The sequence below is a fragment of the Macrosteles quadrilineatus genome, unplaced genomic scaffold (assembly GCF_028750875.1).
Source record: "Macrosteles quadrilineatus isolate MER2022 unplaced genomic scaffold, UCM_ALF_1.0 Scaffold_5__1_contigs__length_97177068, whole genome shotgun sequence".
In the NCBI taxonomy this organism is placed as follows: domain Eukaryota; kingdom Metazoa; phylum Arthropoda; class Insecta; order Hemiptera; family Cicadellidae; genus Macrosteles; species Macrosteles quadrilineatus.
This window is the reverse complement of record NW_026542598.1, coordinates 10,335,171-10,353,474: the sequence shown is the minus strand read 5'-3', so window position 1 is coordinate 10,353,474 and position 18,304 is coordinate 10,335,171. Positions and strand designations below refer to the sequence as shown.

General features: G+C 36.6%; 1 protein-coding gene across 1 annotated transcript in view; it reads left to right on the top strand.

Moving 5' to 3' along the window:
- The window catches only part of LOC128995000 (fibrillin-1-like), a 40,994-nt gene that overhangs the window by 2,659 nt on the left and 20,031 nt on the right, over positions 1-18,304 (top strand). The gene's annotated exons all lie outside the window — the stretch shown is intronic.

The window sequence follows — 18,304 nt, the reverse complement described above, 5'->3', positions numbered from 1 at the left end:
AGAGAAGGTTATGGTTTTAGAAAATTTTGCCTAAATCATTACCTTCATTACCTTCTCTAAGAGGCTATTAAATTATTGATAAGGGTGATAAATTGGTAGAAGGTTTAGGTATAATATGTGGTATATGTATAATCTTCATGGCTCAACATTCCTAGATACCAAATACATGTTTTTTAAACTTTATTTTATTTTAAAATCTGTCCAGTACTGTGAACAATCTGTAAAAGGTATAATATAATTAAGTGACTTGACCAAGAATCTCCCCAGTGAAAGATCTTGCAAAAAATAAATAGTCATGTCATGTAACTATAACTATACAAATCGGTATGGGAGTTCAAGAACTTTAACAATTTTCAGTCTGTTGGGAAATTCACTGTTTCCCAGCAAGTTTACGGCTATATTGTTTGGGTGGGTTTCGAGTTTTTCTTGATATTTCTTGCTAATTCTTGTTATTTCTTCAATCACTGTAGGTATTTTGAAATCTTCATGGATTGTTTGATTCGAAATTACATGTTAAAGAGTAAAAACGTGAAATACATTTTAGCTTAATTTATAAAAGTCCACATTTAAAAATTATTGTTATCATAAACATATTGTCATAGCGACGAGTGGCAGATTTCGTGCAGTTTGAAAAACAATAACTTGTTGTTGATGTCACTCAGATCTTTAAGTTATGATTTAGACTATTGTATAGACACCACGACACTTCACAGATGCAATGATAGTCTGTGGAAGATGCTGTACCAAGAGCGAACTTAGTTATTTCTCGACTAGGCAGACGACAAACACTCGTATACAAGGGGAGCAGTATTTTAAGTAGAATGAGTTATAAATATTTCATTAAGTGCGACCAAGAACGGCCTTCACCTTACAGTGAGGGCGGTCTCGGGTCTCCGTCGTAAGCTGGAGTACGGAGTACAGAACTGTCCGTGGACAAAGTTGTGACTGTACCTGGCAATGGACAGCCAGGCTAAGTCAAAGCTGAATGTGATGTGCTGATGTAAAACGTGTGGAAAAGTGATCCGCGATTAAGGTAGAAACAGATTTTGGGGAAGGAAAAATCATTCTTTGCTGGTTTTTGCATATTTAAAGCTGAATAAAAATTAAATAAGAGTAGATTCGTCATAATATTGTAAAAACGTATGATAGTTTTAGATGTATTCATATTAGTGGCGTTCGAGAGCGCTTATTCAGTTAATTTTAGGCCAGAGTCCATAATTGATTTGTGCTTTACTCTCTGGTCATAATCAGCGAACACAGAATAAAAAAATGGTCATAATGCGATACGACAATAAATACTTTGTAAATAAGTAGTTTTATTTTTTTAGGTTTGGTAAAATATTTAGAAAACAAATAGTTAACTATCTATAACTACCCACATGAATAGAACTAACCTTTCAACTCTTCAGCTGACCCATAAACAGTTTTGTATGGTTTTCTGTTTTAATATTCGTGGGTGGAACCATAGATAAAACATGTTTTATCTATGGTGGAACGGATTAAGATGCATTAGGTAGTCTCAACGCTCACATAGACGAACTGGTTGGTAAACCAGCTATTGTTATGGTTTCCTTTTAATTTATGATCAGAAGGGAGAGGTGTACTTTCAATATACAAACTCCAAATCCAATGGTTGAAGTTGAAGGTTGAACTCCCAACATTTGCTAGAGGGGTGAAGACAGCGCGCCGGGTGACCAATTGCTCAACTAAACTAACAGCTGTTGAACACTTTCATCTCACCGCGTTATTAAATTAGCGTTTTCCAGAGGTCAAGACTTTGGAGATGTTTAATTGCTTACTCAATCAAGGCGCACACCCTCCCACTACATTAATAGCTTTTTGATTAGTCTACACTCGTGAGAATAAAGAGGCTTCGGAAAATGTTTTTGTCTCTGGGAAAACTTATCCCGGAAATATTTTGATTTTAGAGATTTGAACATTTAGAGGGAAGGGTACGGACCCCTCTTATCTGAGTGACAGCTTTACGTTTAGCCTAGTTCGCAATATTATACCCATGAGAGCCCGCAAGAGGAAGGAGGCCAGGTCCCACCGAAGGAAAATGTAAAATAAAAAGTTAACTAATATTGTACTGCTTTAGACTTTTTCACGTTGATAATGATTAGTTCTAACTTTTAAAAACAGTTTCAGAAAAAATAAGTACATTCAAAACTTATTGAAAGACTACAATAAAAACTGTTAGACTGATCAAACATATTTTTGAAGCGATTTCTTTTATAAATTTGGTTGCAAGGTAAAACCTTTTCCTCGACGACTGGAACAAGATAGCATTGGCTCCTGAAAACCCCCGTTATCACCCTTGAACCAACCGAAATAATCAAAAAACCCAACTTCAAAACAATTTCGAGCAAACTAGAGTATATTTCTCTATCCGGAACATTTATGTTTGGTAATAACAATTCTACTACGCAATAAAAAGACGATTTAGGTCAATAGTCTTATTATAGCACTTCAGGTCAAGAAGAGCAAGCTTAACACTATATTAGCCATTCTTCTCAATTGATCTCAATTGAAGGAGATTGCGATTCTTACCGAAGTGAGAAATGGAGAAATTATTGGATTTTAAAGTCATAGATTGTATGCATAGTTTGTACTTTGTAAGGATTGCTTGAAATACAAGTATAACCAAGTATATTTGGATTAATCATTTTAGTTTCCACATTATACTGAATACTCGTATGTTCTTAAAGAAAAATATCCTGCCTCGAATCTAAAGCAGGAGTAAAATAAATCACACCAGTTGAGCCTTAATGAACACAATCACAATACTTTAAACTTCCTTGTTTACAATTCCTCTCCGATTTGTTAGATTTTCCCACCCAGCGTCAAATGAAACAAACTTTATGTCAAAATAGCGCTATGGATTTGGAATTTCTTGCAAGCAAAAAATCTATTGAAACCGAATTTCGCTCGGATCAAAGCTGTTACTTCCGTGGAATCCGCACTAAGCCGCTTGTCCGCCGTTAAGCGTGCAAATTCGATCCGAAAAGTCGCAACTTTTTATCAATGGATGGCGGGTTTAGACCGGTTGGGAAATATCAAGCTAATTGGTCGATATCAAAACATCTCGACAGTTGGGTTTATTAGCCCAACGCCGTGGACGGAATATTAACGTGTTTCATTTACCGTCCGGCCTCCCGCTCCTGTTTTGGTGCTAATTTGCGATAAAGGCTAATCAGTTTACGCGGGTTTAACGCCTCCCTTGTCGTAAATCTTGGGTTTTATTAAATTGATGACGCCACCACGGGAGCCCGCGGGATTAGAAGTTGTCTCTGAACTAATTTGGAATTGCAGGAGTTCTCCACTTTTTCAGCGAATGTTCAAATGATTAGAGGTTCGTGGGACGAAGCGGTTTCCGGAGAATAATTAATTGTACAGAGTGTCCCACGAGAGGTGTCACAAATTGATTAGGGGAAAACGGCTTAACGTACAAGAATGAAATAAAAAGCATGTTATTTGTTTGACATGGTTTAACACTAAACGAAATGGGACCTTTAAGTGTTACACCCAAATAACATGCATTTGATATAGAAAAATTAGGTTTTTTGTTATTTATAAAAAAACTAAAAGAGATACGAAGTAAGTGTAAATTACAAAGCTGTTAGGAATTGAAAAACCTATCAAATGATGTGACACATGAGATATGTTGTTATTTGAAAATTTTGAACAATGAGCATTTGAAAATTTTCAAAAATATTTTTTTTTATTTTTATTATTAAAAACCGTTACTTGTTGCATATCACAGTAAAGCTAATTTCACAACGAGTAAGAAAATTCAACCGGAGAAGGGCTAAATGCATTGGTATAGGAAACACACAGTATAAAAAAATATAGATTTCTTTCAAAAAAACTGCCGCCATTTTGAAACGAAAAAAGATCATTAATTTCTGTTTTCAACAAATTGTCTGTCTATTTAATACCTTTAAAATTATGTATAACATGACATATTTTTACATTTGAAAATTCCGAGATTCGAACTAGTGACACTCAGTTTTTGGCACACCCTGTATTTGAAAAAAGATAAAACTATTTGGTACTTCAGTATTAAACGGAGGCCACATTTTGTCAGCGCGCTGCGGCGGTTATGTTAGGTTGGGTTATCGTAAATATTATGTGTGTAGGACTTTCCTCGCTTCGTTATGAATCGAACGATACTTTCTATTATGATAACCCAACCTAACATAACCGCCGCAGCGCGCTGACAAAATGTGGCCTCCGTTTAATACTGAAGTACCAAATATTTTTACGTTATTCCTTGGGGTTGATTTAGTGGGAAATCATTTTATATCGTCCTTGGACGTTAAGCCGTTTTCCCGCAATCAATTTGAGACACCTCTCGTGGGACACCCTGTACATAGCTATAATAACTACGTATATTGCATGGACACACTATTCGTCTGATTCTACAGGAGTTATTCACTTCGTCATCGTTCGCACTTCGTTAATCGGTTTAAATAGTTATAAAGTCGTTGAGTGAGTAGGGGGTTTTCAGGAAATAATGTTATGTTACCATAGTGAATCGTTCCATTCATTGTACGTTGACGCCAAGGATGGGAGTCCGACTCTTTTAATGACGTTTTCGACTAAATTGCCATTCCGGATTTGTCATCCCGGCTCAAAAGACAACCAAATTCTTAAGTTTACCATAACTAGATACACTCCAAATAACGAATGTAATTAATTATTGATATTGCCATCGACAACAAAATTTGGTTTGTTTTCAAATTATGAGCTCAACAACCATATATTAGGCCTGTTCTTATGAAGGAGCTTTTTTACTTGGTGTAATATGATAAATTTCATTTTCAGTTTTCTTGTTTTTCTAAAAGTTTAACCAGGCCTAATTTTAACATTTTCAATTAAATACATTACTCCGAGACTCCAAGCAATGGAGAATAAAACATATTGTATCGAAAATTAGCAACAAATTAGAGATGTGTAGTAATTAACTTAGAAATTTACGTATATTTCAACCGCACTTATAAAACCGGCGGTTTTTGATCAACCAACCAAAGCGGGAAATTAGTGGGGCCATTCAATAAGTCGGTACACCTGACAAAAATGAACCGGAAACTGTAACGGTTGGCGGTCCGCCACTGAAGCTGTTCCAATTAAACACCCAATCATAGGGACAGGCCAGGGGCGGAACTGGGCACAGGGAACAGGGGAATCGAACTGAGGAACACCAAAAACTAACATAAATGCCTGTATGAATGCGAGATGGCAATTTTCCTGTTTGCTCGAGGCAGTTGGCAAGCCTGTTGGGGCGTTGCCGGTACTTTTGAAACATTATGACTTCGTTCCAATTCTATATATTAATATACTTATAAATCCGTAAGTTAAAACAAATTATATATTCGATATGCAATATATTTTAGCATTCTACGCAACCACTTTATGTATATGTTTTAGCGACGAAAAGTGCCACTATTGAATTTAACCATTGGATACCAGGATAGACATACTATCTGTATGAGCCAGTCGTGGCCAATTTAACCATTAAATATAAAAGCTAAATATGCATTGCTGATTAAGCACTAACTGCTGTAAAGATTTGACTTTCTCTCATAGCCTTTGATATGTTAATACTGTAATTAATGTTAGGCCTACATAAAATATCCTACAGTTTACAGTTAGTTATCGTTATCAGTTCGGTTTGGTTAAAAGACAATGTATTCGGCAGAAATCAGTAATTTGCCCTTATACACTATCGGTAGCTCAACTACGATAATCTTCATTCTAAACTAACTACAATATATACCGATACAAGATAACGGAGTGTCTACATATCTCTAAAGTCAACACATCAACATTATACAATATCACTTTACAAAGATTATCTTGAATAAATAGGTATACATATAGGGAAATAAATAGATGTCATGTCACCGTCCCTAGATACACCACGGGAGAAATTGCCACGACTATATTGGCTGATTTGGTATAAAGACATTAATCCCGAAAATCACTGTCAGTACAAATCAACCATTACAATCCAACAAACCATAAAATCCCATCTACGAACCATCCAAACCACTTGAACGTCCAATCAATTGACCATAAAAGGGCAGCGGTTCGCAATGCAGCATTTCATTTTATGCAAATGCAACTCTGTCAACTGAACAGACCAGCGGCGAAGCAGCAACTGAAAAACAAATCATGTAGATAATTGAAACTGATCGCAAATCAACTGTTGACAAATGATATCTCTTTATTGACGACCGCTTGGAGGTTGTTGTAATTTTCAATCGGGGTTTTGAATAAAACATGACAACGGTGTGGGACTGGCGACTAGCGAGATAGATGTGACCTAATGAAATCGTGTAGTTTAGTTCAGAGCATGTAATCGACTGGACCTGTGCTATAAAGTAATTCTGCATCTTCTGTATCTCCCCTTAAACCGATTTTAAGATTAATAATTCAATATAAATTAAATCAGCACAACGGGGATGGAGAGGAGTTTTTTAATAACTTGGTAATCACACAGATTGATAATGGATTTCAAGGCTCGAAAGCAGTGGTCACAAAACGGGGGGGGGATGATAAATTTACAGTACAATGGGCATTTTTGCCATGTTATGTATATAAACGCGATCGAGATGCTAAATATTAGCGAAGTAAATTGTGTGATTGTTGTGGTTAAAACTGTTTTATGAAATCGTATTCAAAATTTTAACGTGACATTGACATTGTTTTTATTGAAAATTAGTGAAAATTTAGTTAGAGCAAGACATATTCTTGACTCAAACGTTGTAATACAACAAATTTTTGTTGTTTAAACATATTTAGAAGTGCAGCATTGAGACGACTTGTAATTTTCGCTATAGGTATTTCACAAACTTTTTTACAAAATAAGTGTAAAGTTAGACATCAAGTGTTAAAGGAATATTTGCGAACTAATACATAATGAACTATTTAAAACCACTAATTCGTAAAACTGACTTTAAATACTGCAAGTTCATTTAGTTTATCTATGTTAGTTTTTTTTGCTACCTACCAAAGTGAAATAAAGTCTGAGTTCAACAAAACAGTGTGAATGCCACTTTTTAAGGCCGCAGATATGCCCTTGTTTGTGACAAAGCTTGGACTGTAGAAGTATTAGCTATGCAGTGAAGACAGTTGTTCCCATTAGTCAAAAAGTGGACAGTGCCTAATAACTCACTGTGCTATTTCCTAGGAACGGAATTAGCAGATGAATCATGGCATGATCTCAACTAGGATTGTGGGATGAATTAAGCAAGATTTGTGTTGACGATCTACTAGATATATTGTTCGTTACTATTCTAGGAGTAGAGTAGACGTCATTCACATCCAAACTACTCGGTTACATGTGTTACGGTATTATTGTACTGTAATAGTACATTTCGTACCTAGAGCTGAAAATGAGCTGAAACTATCTCGAGCCGGCAAAACCATTTCGGTCCGTGGTACGAACGCCACTTTCCACCACACTATACCACTATTAGGGCCTACCACTATTCACCACAATAATAATGCACACTGTCAACACAGGTACAACTTTAAGGTTATGTTAAGAAATAATTTGAGGAATCAGCAAAAATAATAATAAACAGTTGCTAGGCAGCGGTGAAAATAAAAACAATTCTATTGCAATGCTATGGATACTGATTGTGTATTTAATATATTTCTTTTTGTCTATGATTTAATATGCATTCCTGTTTTAAAAAAGTAAGCGGGCAGCTGATTTTGCGGCTCTAGGGATGTAAAAACCTGCTCGGTCCCCAAATGACGATGACAGCTGGCACGACCAGCAAAACGTAACTTTCAGCCACCAATTAAGTATGTAAAACAGCTAAAAACATCCTAGTGTGGTGAAAACATATTTAGCGAAATATCACAACGAAATACAAATAAAACTTACTCTACTCAAAAAATGGTTGTTATTTACAACACAATATGGTACTAATACTATATTAATACCAACCATATTAAAACAACCAACCAACCACGAATACCCACCACCATATCAAACAGTAGATAAAAACATACCCAAATAAATGTATGTATAAATGTATAAATGCCTTGTAGTCTATTATGTTTTACCTAATATCATAGATAAAACATACTCCCTTTAGTACTTTTTGTGTTGGTTAGTCTATGCTAATATTCACAATTCACATATTGTTTGGTTAATGTGTTATGTGTCTCACATTTGTTTTATCTAGTTCACCACCAACGTTTTGTTTCGTTCTACAGTCAGTAACGTCAGCCCCTCCCAGAATTGCTCAGGGGCCTAACACTATAAAATGTCGGGTTCTTTAATAATATCAAAACTGTAAGAGTGTCTCCCGAGGCGAACAATCCAGACCAAATTACGGGTTAGTCGGATCACGAGTTTGAGCAAGTTTTAGTTTACCCTCCAAATTACTAAATGAATCCACGAGGCTTTTTAGATTTTACAATATCAAATGTACTTTTAAGCATAAAACCACCAACATCATACAGTTGTGCACGAAGGCAGTATATTGTTCAGGAATGGCAAATCCTTATTCTATTGGTTGGCACCTCAAACAACTAAACTGTATAAAATTTCTTTTGAACAAATGATTCGTCTGTCTTAAAGCCTATTCTTTTCAAAACTTGATTAACAATATACGTATTTTATGCGTCTCTAAGATCTTTATGGTTATATAAACTGATAAAAATAATAAATGACAATCATGTTATTAGTGTAATGGTTTAAAATCATTATTGATTAAGGCTCCATATTGAATTAACTTTTTTAAATATATCTCTTTTTCCCTTTATTGCATTGCAATTACTTTAATTGTAATTATATAATCTTTTAACATACCTTGATTTATTTTGGAAGTATTATTGTTCTTTTATAATACCTTGTAAAGCATCAAAAGCTTTTTTAATCAAGTGTTTTCTTTTGGGGAGAGGTAGCCCCTCCTCGCCTTGAATAAGAACAATTTTAGGTAGGTAAGTGAGGCTGGAAATAGAAATAGATTGTCCTCAGGTCCACATAATGAAAAACTGCTCATGAATTCCAACAATGTCTGAAAACGATCAGCTGATGACAAGAGGGCTGTCAGCTGACTAAAAATGACGTCACAGAGCTGGCATTCGTTTCTCACCATTGCGGATTCGTTTTAATATGTATGACTTCAAGTTCTGAATTCCGTGTTATGCCATGCTATTAAAATTCAGCAATTGTCGGTCTCCAACCTTTCAGAATATTTATCGTTTGGACTTTAGCAAAACTAAATCTGTGAAGTAGGTAGTTTGAAAGGGCTTTTTAAGTAAAAGTATTAGCTAAAATATCATTGTCATTTTTGTTTGCAAATATTGTTTCTCGTTGGGAGGAAATCCCAATAAAAACCCTGAATTAAACATTCCAATGTTATTCGTTATTCTTATGGAGAAAAAGGAAACAATCGCAGGTTACTTATTTTGATCACATTTGGTAAACATTTCTTATATGAGCAATGTATGCTTGTATGTATGCTTGCACAAAGATCTCGAAAACGGTTTGGACGATTTCCTTCAAATGTTGTAAATAATTTAAATCTGGCCTAAAAACGTGTTTAGTGCAGTTACACAACTGTCAACAAAAATCTAATTAAGTTACGTGAAAAATGAAATTAAAAGTCAACATTCTTTAACATTGGCCTTATGAATCGCCAAGTAACCAAGTTGGCTGAACAAAATAACGAGGAAAAGTAAACAAAATATCTATTGCGGACATTTTCCATCACGATGGTAAAACACAATACACAACGTTTCGGGATCTGGAATCTGATCCCGCCCTCAGTTGAAAAAACTTAACTAACACATTACAACTAACAATACACAAACACCAACATAAGTTGGAATACACTACAGAGGGTAGTGTATTCCAACTTTACGCAATAAACCTTTGAACAACATTAACTCACCATCATCATCAATGAACTTCAAACAAAGAATAAACAAATGACTTGTAACATGTGTTTGTATATAACAAGCTATCCGTATTCTAGCAAATTACAAAATACAGTACAAAAGAAAAAAATTGTTCTTACTATAGAGCAAAGATTACACCGAAGATTACTCGATATAGGGGTACAATGGAAATTAACTACCGAGCAATGGCTCGGTCCCCAGGTACTGTTATTTAAATGGAAAATAAATCTTTAAAGGAAGGTCCTTTTAAGGAAGTATATTAGTGAAAATCCAATTGATTGCTCAAATTTCAAAATATGTAGTTTGCAGGTTTGCTGTGACGGGTTATTATTTTTTGTATTTACATGTTAAATCTTATTTGTTTATATTTCTTCCGCCATTGGTGTTTGGACCACTTATACACCTTTAAAATATGTTTACAAACATCATGTTTTCGTTATCCAAAAATTTGTTTGAAACTCCTTTCAAATCAACTAGAACATCTCAACTGGCTCGCCTCAGCAACATCCAACTTCTTGTAACGGTGATATCGGTTCCGCACAAGATAACGATCGTTGAGAGACCAATACTGCACGAACCACTGACCAGCTGTTTCTGCTAATCTAATGTGTTTTGCGGCTACGCGGTAAATCTCGCGCCCCACGCATGTCTCGACACGAAGCATGCGCTGTTGTGCTCTCACCCCCCCTCGCCCTGGTGATCAGCTGATCGGTATCACGACACCGCCGGCTAGTCCACAACTGCCTCGTTAATAGACTAACGCCTCTTTCACACGAAGCGGCGCGCGCCGTGCGGCGTCCGCCGTGCGGCGCTACGCCGGACAAGCGTGTGTCTTCACACTAGTATGGTTTCGTGCGGCGCGCGCCGTACGGCCCTCCTAAATATTTATTATTTTCTGTTCAGTTGTGGCTTTTAAATTAATACTCCACTTAAAAGTTCAAATAAAATGAATACTGTAGGCTAATTTAATTTCCGTTCAGTTGTGGCTTTTAAATGAATACTCCACTTAAAAGTTCAAATAAAATTAATACTGTAGGCTAATTTAAAATATAAAAACTAGTGCACCTGTTGCTCGAATTCGAGCAATTGCAAAATATTAAAGTAGTTTTTTTACGAATAATTGTCACAATTTCCGTCGACTTAAAAGAGTCAACTCATAGATAATGTAACCAATCACTCCACTCCAGTTATCGAAACTGGAGACGAACTCACTCTGAAAACGAACGCTCACTCCACTCCATCTATCGAAACTGAAAACGAAAACTCTCTGTGCATCATGTGTGTACTATGAACAGTTGTAATTAATACTAATTATTCGTCTGTTTAACCATAGATAAAAAATACTCCCCCTAAAATAATAGAAACAAAATTTCGTCGACACTAGCGCCCAGTATGGCGTACATGAACTAGACATGAAAAACGAGCTTCAAAATTAACAATGGGATGAGAAGTCTACTTGTGTTGGTTAGTCTATGGTTTAACTAAACAAAATCTTGTCTTCATAAGATATACATTGGGATTTTCATGGCCGGAGGGCAAAGCCCGAGGACTTTTACTACAGGAATTGGTGAAAGGGTACACAACAAATACTTAATTTTGACACATCGTTTGTAAAAATCCGTCCATTATTAACAGAGGAGTAGTATTTTATAGAAATCGCCTTCACGTATTATATATAAGTATTCGTCATATCTGAAAATATTGTATTCTAGAAGTTAAAAAAATGTTACATTACGTATAAATTACTAAATTATTAACTTAATACTAAATATTCTCCTCTAGTTATTAAAGAAAAAAATTTGTTTTAATACTTTAAGTAGACCGATTTGCATGGGATGAACATAAAAATATATGTTTTGTAATAGCTTTAAATATATTATTTTCCGATACAACGATATATAATTTCTTAATTAACTGTTGCACCTTCTTGGTCAGGTTGTTTGCCTAAATTGAGACAGCGTAGGGGTTGGGCCGTGCGGCGCGCGCCGCACCGTGTGAAAGCTCCCATAAGAACCAATGCACCTTCACCAAGTGGTCCGGCGTGGACGCCGCGCGGCGCTGTCGTCCGGCTCAAGGTGCATCCGGCGGTAACTCGCGCGCCGTGCGGCGAATTCGCCGCGCGGCGCGCGCCGGACATAGTGTGAAGGGACTCATATACTCCCATAGCCCTACGCCGGATCCGGCGGGCGCCGCACGGCGCGCGCCGCGTCGTGTGAAAGAGGCGTAATCCCTGCTTGTCCGATTTGTACGTGTTCATTATCCAAGAACATTCTACTTTCGTACTTTATGACATTGGACCACACAAGTGCAAGAACGGCTAACCTAGAGAAATCTTACTCTAAAAGTTATAGAGTTAAATTACAGAAACTTACAAAGAAAATTACAGGTTAAGTTAAAGACTTAGCTTCACCCTTACACAGAAGGTTACAGGATAACTAACAGACACCTTAAATGCTAACTTATAGAAACCTTAATCGATCATCAATCATTATTTTTGAGACAGCGACGCACATTTATGCGTGTTTTCATTTGAATATGAATGAAGAAACAGTGTAGATAGTAGTGAATATCGGTGTAAAGTAACTGACATGAAATTAACTCTAAAATAATAGAAACACAATTTCGTCGACACTAGCCACCACTGAACATGAAGTAGACACGAGCTTCAAAATTTACAATGGGATGAGAAGTCTACTTTTGATGGTTGGTCTATGCTAGCAGGTCCCGTTAGTTTCGAACCATCCGTAAAACCTACCGTATTGATTTTTCTCAGGATCTAACCGAAGACCTTTTAATATCATGCGAGCATTAAACCCACCCAACAACCCATCTACAGTACAGTATATTCGCGTTAAAGTGAAAAACGGCTTCTTCGTTACAACTAAACAAAAAGATCCAGTTTTTTTCGCACCGTTGTGACGTACTCTCTTCGCAGCATAAACTGCGGCAAGTTCTCAAACCGCAGATGATTATTCAGGACGCACTGGCTATTTAACAATGTAAACTCTGGACAAAGTGAGGCACTCAATATGTAAAGCGACTCGTGCGGCTGTCATACCTCCTCGATACGTAATGCATGAGACAAGCTGTGGTCGACGCTGACGTCACCGGGGCGAGTCCAGCACGCTGCATTAACCCTTCACATCCGATAACTCCCACGTAGTACTGCGGTGAGAAATTGTCGGATAAATCCCACTTGAACACGTCCTTCATTAGGGGATTATTAGCGAATAGCGGTCATTCAATCATTTGGATTAGACTGACACACACGTGCATTTCAAGGGTGAATTCAGATGTAGAGATGGCAAAGATTTGTGAACATTTTATGGCGGTTTACAAGCGCTAAGTATAATAATATGCGTTAGTATGAACGCAAGGATTCCAATAGTTTCTTTCACATTTTTTCGTCTTATGCACACATCTTGACTATTTTCCATTGTCATAATACATTTTACTAGGGGCGCGATTTTACTAAACCGTTCTTCATTTTTAGTGCTCATCAGTAATTGCGTCCAGCGGTCATAGTTTAGCTCATATTTAAGTTGCCTGCCTGGGTCCTGCCTGGGGTTGGTTAGGGGTTATAGTGTTAGCCTGACAGAGGCGCCTGTCCTGATAAAGGTCTGTAGATATTTCATAGTTCTGAACTGGCCCTAGCTGTCCTTGATCAGTGGGATTTTAATAAATGATTCCAGCTGAAGAAATAGCTGAACTCCGTAACAACGTTGTTGTGTGATTCCAAGCGAGATTGATTTTGAACCCCCATCATTGGGCTGTCAATTTAATGATGCGATCTAACAAAAGGTTGACGTTGTTAGATAGCAACAAACAAGACCAGGATTTAGACAGTTGTCCTAAGTCCACTCTACAATCACCCTGCATTTTTCAGCTTACAATGCGAACACAAAGTAAGTCACTGCCATTGTGAAGTGATTAGGAGGCTATTAGCGATTAGAGACTTAGGGCTGGCTGCTGAGCTCCGGTTCTATAAGTTCTAGACTTATTGATTCGAGGGGTCGCCGGAAGACCGCCCCCCGGAAAACTACCCCCCAAGCAGGTTCCTACGTCATATTGACGTCAGAGACCGGGGGGGGGTAGTTTTCCAGTCACGGACACTCAAATTTAGTTGTCAAACAGTTCTAATCTAACCTAACCTAACCAACCAAACTTGCTGTAGCATTTCAAAAATCTGTTTTATATTCACCACATGCCTTTTCTATTATCCAACCGAATTACTCGAATTACAATTAAAATTACATAGCATGATATGTCTAGGGGGGGGGGTAGTATTCCAGTCGCGGAGGGTCGCCGGATTTCTACCCCCGGATATTTACCCCCATGAAAAAACGCCTACGTCATTTTGACGTCACGAGGGGCGGAGCCTATACACGGTCGAGTAACAGCCCGCGACTGGAAATCTACCCCCGGACATCTACCCCCGGACATCTACCCCCAGACATCTACCCCCGGAAATCTACCCCACGTGGTCAGCTCTGCCACGTATCGGCCAATATGCATTGTTGTAATTGATTTTATTAATTGCTTTATGTAAATCAACGGCTCTTCGGTTAATCGTTACCCTCTAATATATAGTATTAAGCATGTGATATGTCATTGTCTTGTTTAAAATTATCTATCTTCCTAATGAAATAAGCTGTAACAGCCCTTTTTCACCCGAACCTCTTCACCGATTTTTATGATTGAGGTGTAATCTTTAATCTTAAGATCCAGCGCAACGCAAAATGGTAATTAAAACGATATTTTGATAAAGGGCTTCAAAAGGTTGACCCTTAAGCATTTGATTTATTTCCAGACAGTGATTTAAATGGTTGACCAACTTTCACATACAGTATAAGCTAACGGCGCATGCACGAGCGCAGATCGTGAAATTTAATACATATCATTGAAGAAGGTTATTTTCTGATTAATAGAGGTACAAATACAATACGATTAAATGTTGATAAAAAGCCTGCCACTGGTTGATCAATAAATTAATTAATTATTTCATTATCAATTATCCTCTAGAGTAATACGAAGTAGCCTAATCCCTTGGAGTTTTGCATTGGCCTAAAAGTCTAGTTGTTTACACAAAGAATTAATTGAAAAAAAACATAAACATATTTTATGATATTTGTCAAAGCTGTTTGGGAAATAACGGATAATATGAAGGTAATTTAAAAGTTTAAAATGGTACATTTCGGGATATGGAAGGCATTTTTAACATCAGCTGATCGTTACTTTTGGTTTTACTAATCTATTTAAATAAGATTAGAGTTTTGTCTGTACATTGCTCAGAAATTATGATACTTTTTGGTGATTCTTACGTTAAACAAGTATTTTCTCAATTTCTGACCGTCTGTCTGTCTGTAACGGCCCAGAAGGCTTTTCACGCGAACTTCTCCTCAAAAACGACATAAGATGGATCTTATCGGGATTCAATTCAAATAGTCGTTTTTGTATTCACTGGATTGGCAAAAATGCCTTTAGAAATTAAAATGTGGCCTCACTATTTTTGAATTAAAATAATGGACGTTCAAACCCCCAATTTTGTGCGATTTTGTCAAGTTTTCCCCTAATGTTAACCACATACGTCATTTATGAAATACTAATAATCTGTTTAGAGAATAAGACATATGATATAATATGATAACAGCTGTTTGGATGAAGATGATTTTTTCTAGCTGTCACTGGATATGTTTACATTAAATGTTGTTTACAAATACTGCAACCATTTTTGATCACGGTTTTGTAAGAAAATCCAAAACCAAGTGAGACTAAATTGTGTGCCTCACATAACGGATTGTAAGTGCAATAATGTGTAATTGTAAATGAAATAAAATTTCTAGGTATCAGTCAAGTCGTTAACCGGAGATTCTGTGTCTGTGTGTAAAATTCGATTTGAGTTTTGATAACCGGGGAAAAGGCGCTGAAACAGTGCTGTATACGAAGTTTTGCCTGCATATCTGAGGAAAATGCACACTTAATATATGCAAAGGAGCTGCTGTTCTGATTATAAGAAGATTTCAACTGGCTAAATGATCCCGTCCGTAGAACGGGTATACAGCTAGTTGTAACATATACCCCATTACTTTAAATTATCAATTATTGTATAAATCTCGGATCTCGGAAACGGAACTAAGACTTTGATTACATTTTGTATTAGGAGTAGTTTTGATTTTTAAATACACCTATGCCTAAATACACCTATGTGTTTGTATTTCCTGTAGAAACATAAACTTGTGAGAAAATTGAATCTAAAAGTTAAAAATATTTAGCATTGGGCCTTATGAGTTGCCATGTTGATCTTTCAATGGGTCTTAAGCTTTAAAATGACACCTCAATCGTAAAAATCGACGAAGTAGGTCGGGTGAAAAAGGACTGTTACAGCTTATTGAAATAGGAAGATAGATAATGTTAAACAAGACAATGACATATCACATGCTTAATACTATATATTAGAGGGTAATGATTAACCGAAGAGCCGTTGATCTACGTAAACCAATTAATAAAATCAATTACAACAATGCATATTGGCCGATACGTAGCGTAGCTGACAACGGTGGTAGATGTCTGGGGGTAGATTTCCGGGGGTAGATGTCCGGGGGTAGATGTCCGGGGGTAGATTTCCAGTCGCGGGCTGTTTCTCGACCGTGTATAGGCCCCGCCCCTCGTGACGTCAAAATGACGTAGGCGTTTTTTCATGGGGGTAAATATCCGGGGGTAGAAATCCGCTACCCCGTCGCGGGTATGGCTTCCATATTGGTTAGTTAGCAGATTTTGTGACGTCACGTTTCACCTCGGGGGGTAGTTTTCCGGGGGATAGTATTCCGCATCCCCGATTCGAGGACTCAAATAAGCTCTAGGATCTTAGTGTGATGGGGAAGCATTGTAAAAACCATTCTGCATGGGCGTGTCACACAGTATAAGATGTTTCAGTGTAGACCACTAGACCAGATAGTGAAACCTATATACAGGGTGTCAAGTAAGTCTTAGGACGACTTTATAACTTTAAAATGAAAAAAGATATCTTAAATCAAATTTTTCATATTATTACTGGTAAGGTACTTTTTTGCGTATATGCTGATCGTATATACTCTATGGGAGGTGGCCAGGTAAGCATATGTTGATATGTAGCCTACTTCAAATTTAAGGTCTTGTTGAACTAAAAAACATGCCGCAAACCAAACCTCAAATGAGGAAAAATTACACCCCTGTTCAAAGATTCATTGAATTTGCAATGCTATTTCAATTATAGTACGCTACCTCCTCAGGAAGTCGAAAGAAGCTTATGTACTTAATAATCATTGGTTGATATGCTTATCAAATTAAAGGTCTTTATTAGGAGGATAAAATGCCGCAAATTTGAGCTCAAACGAAGAACTGAGTAAAAAATGGCAGCCGTTTAAAGATTCAAAACGGCAGATTCAAGAAATCTTTGAACGGATGCCATTTTTTACTCGGTTGTCTATTTGAGGTCCGAATTGAGGCATTTTTTTTAGTTCAATAAGACCTTTAATTTGATTTACATTTTTTAAATACCTAGGTACCTATGCTTACCCTTAAGATTTTCAACTTACTCCCTATGAGCAGTCCCTCATAGGTGACAACCGATCAAAATATTCACAAAAAGGAGCTTACTATTACCAGTAATTTGTGATATCTTTTTTTTCGTTTTAAAGTTATACAGTCATCATAATACTTAATTGTCACCCTGTATACCGTCCCCTTAAAAAAAACCTTGACTCCATTTGACTTGATTACAAGGTCACTGAATGGAAAAGAGAATTTAAATTTTCAGTTTTTCGGGCACAATGGTTTTGTGGATTCTTAATCGGAGTAGAGATAACCAAAGTTCTTCTGACCTCAAAGCTCTAACCTCAAAGTCAGGTTATTACACAAAGTAAGGCTTTCAATCAATTTGCCAAATTTTTTTGTATGTGGCACATTCTTTCAGTAAAATTGTAGTTCTCGTGGAGTATTCTAAATAGACAGTAAACATATTGTTTTATCCTATGTTGTTATTGTCTCTTTAGTACAAAGGAATTCTCGGTTGAACTACCTAACCTAGTGTGTTTTAATAATCAAGGTTGAATATTCTTCTTTAATTATATTATTTATTTCCAATGGATAGCTCTAATTACAATAATTTATATATTGTTAACAGTAAATAGCTACAAATGTAATGGTTAGAACAACAACAAGAGTAAAAGACAGTAAAAAAAGAGGTTAACACATCTACCAAAATATAAAAAAAAATTGGAATCCATAAAAACCTTTTTCCAGTGAAAATCGCTCTTATAACCGTATAGGTTATTTGTATTTATAAAATATGTTTACCCATCATTATAACAAGCCCATACATATTCAGTAGAAATACTGC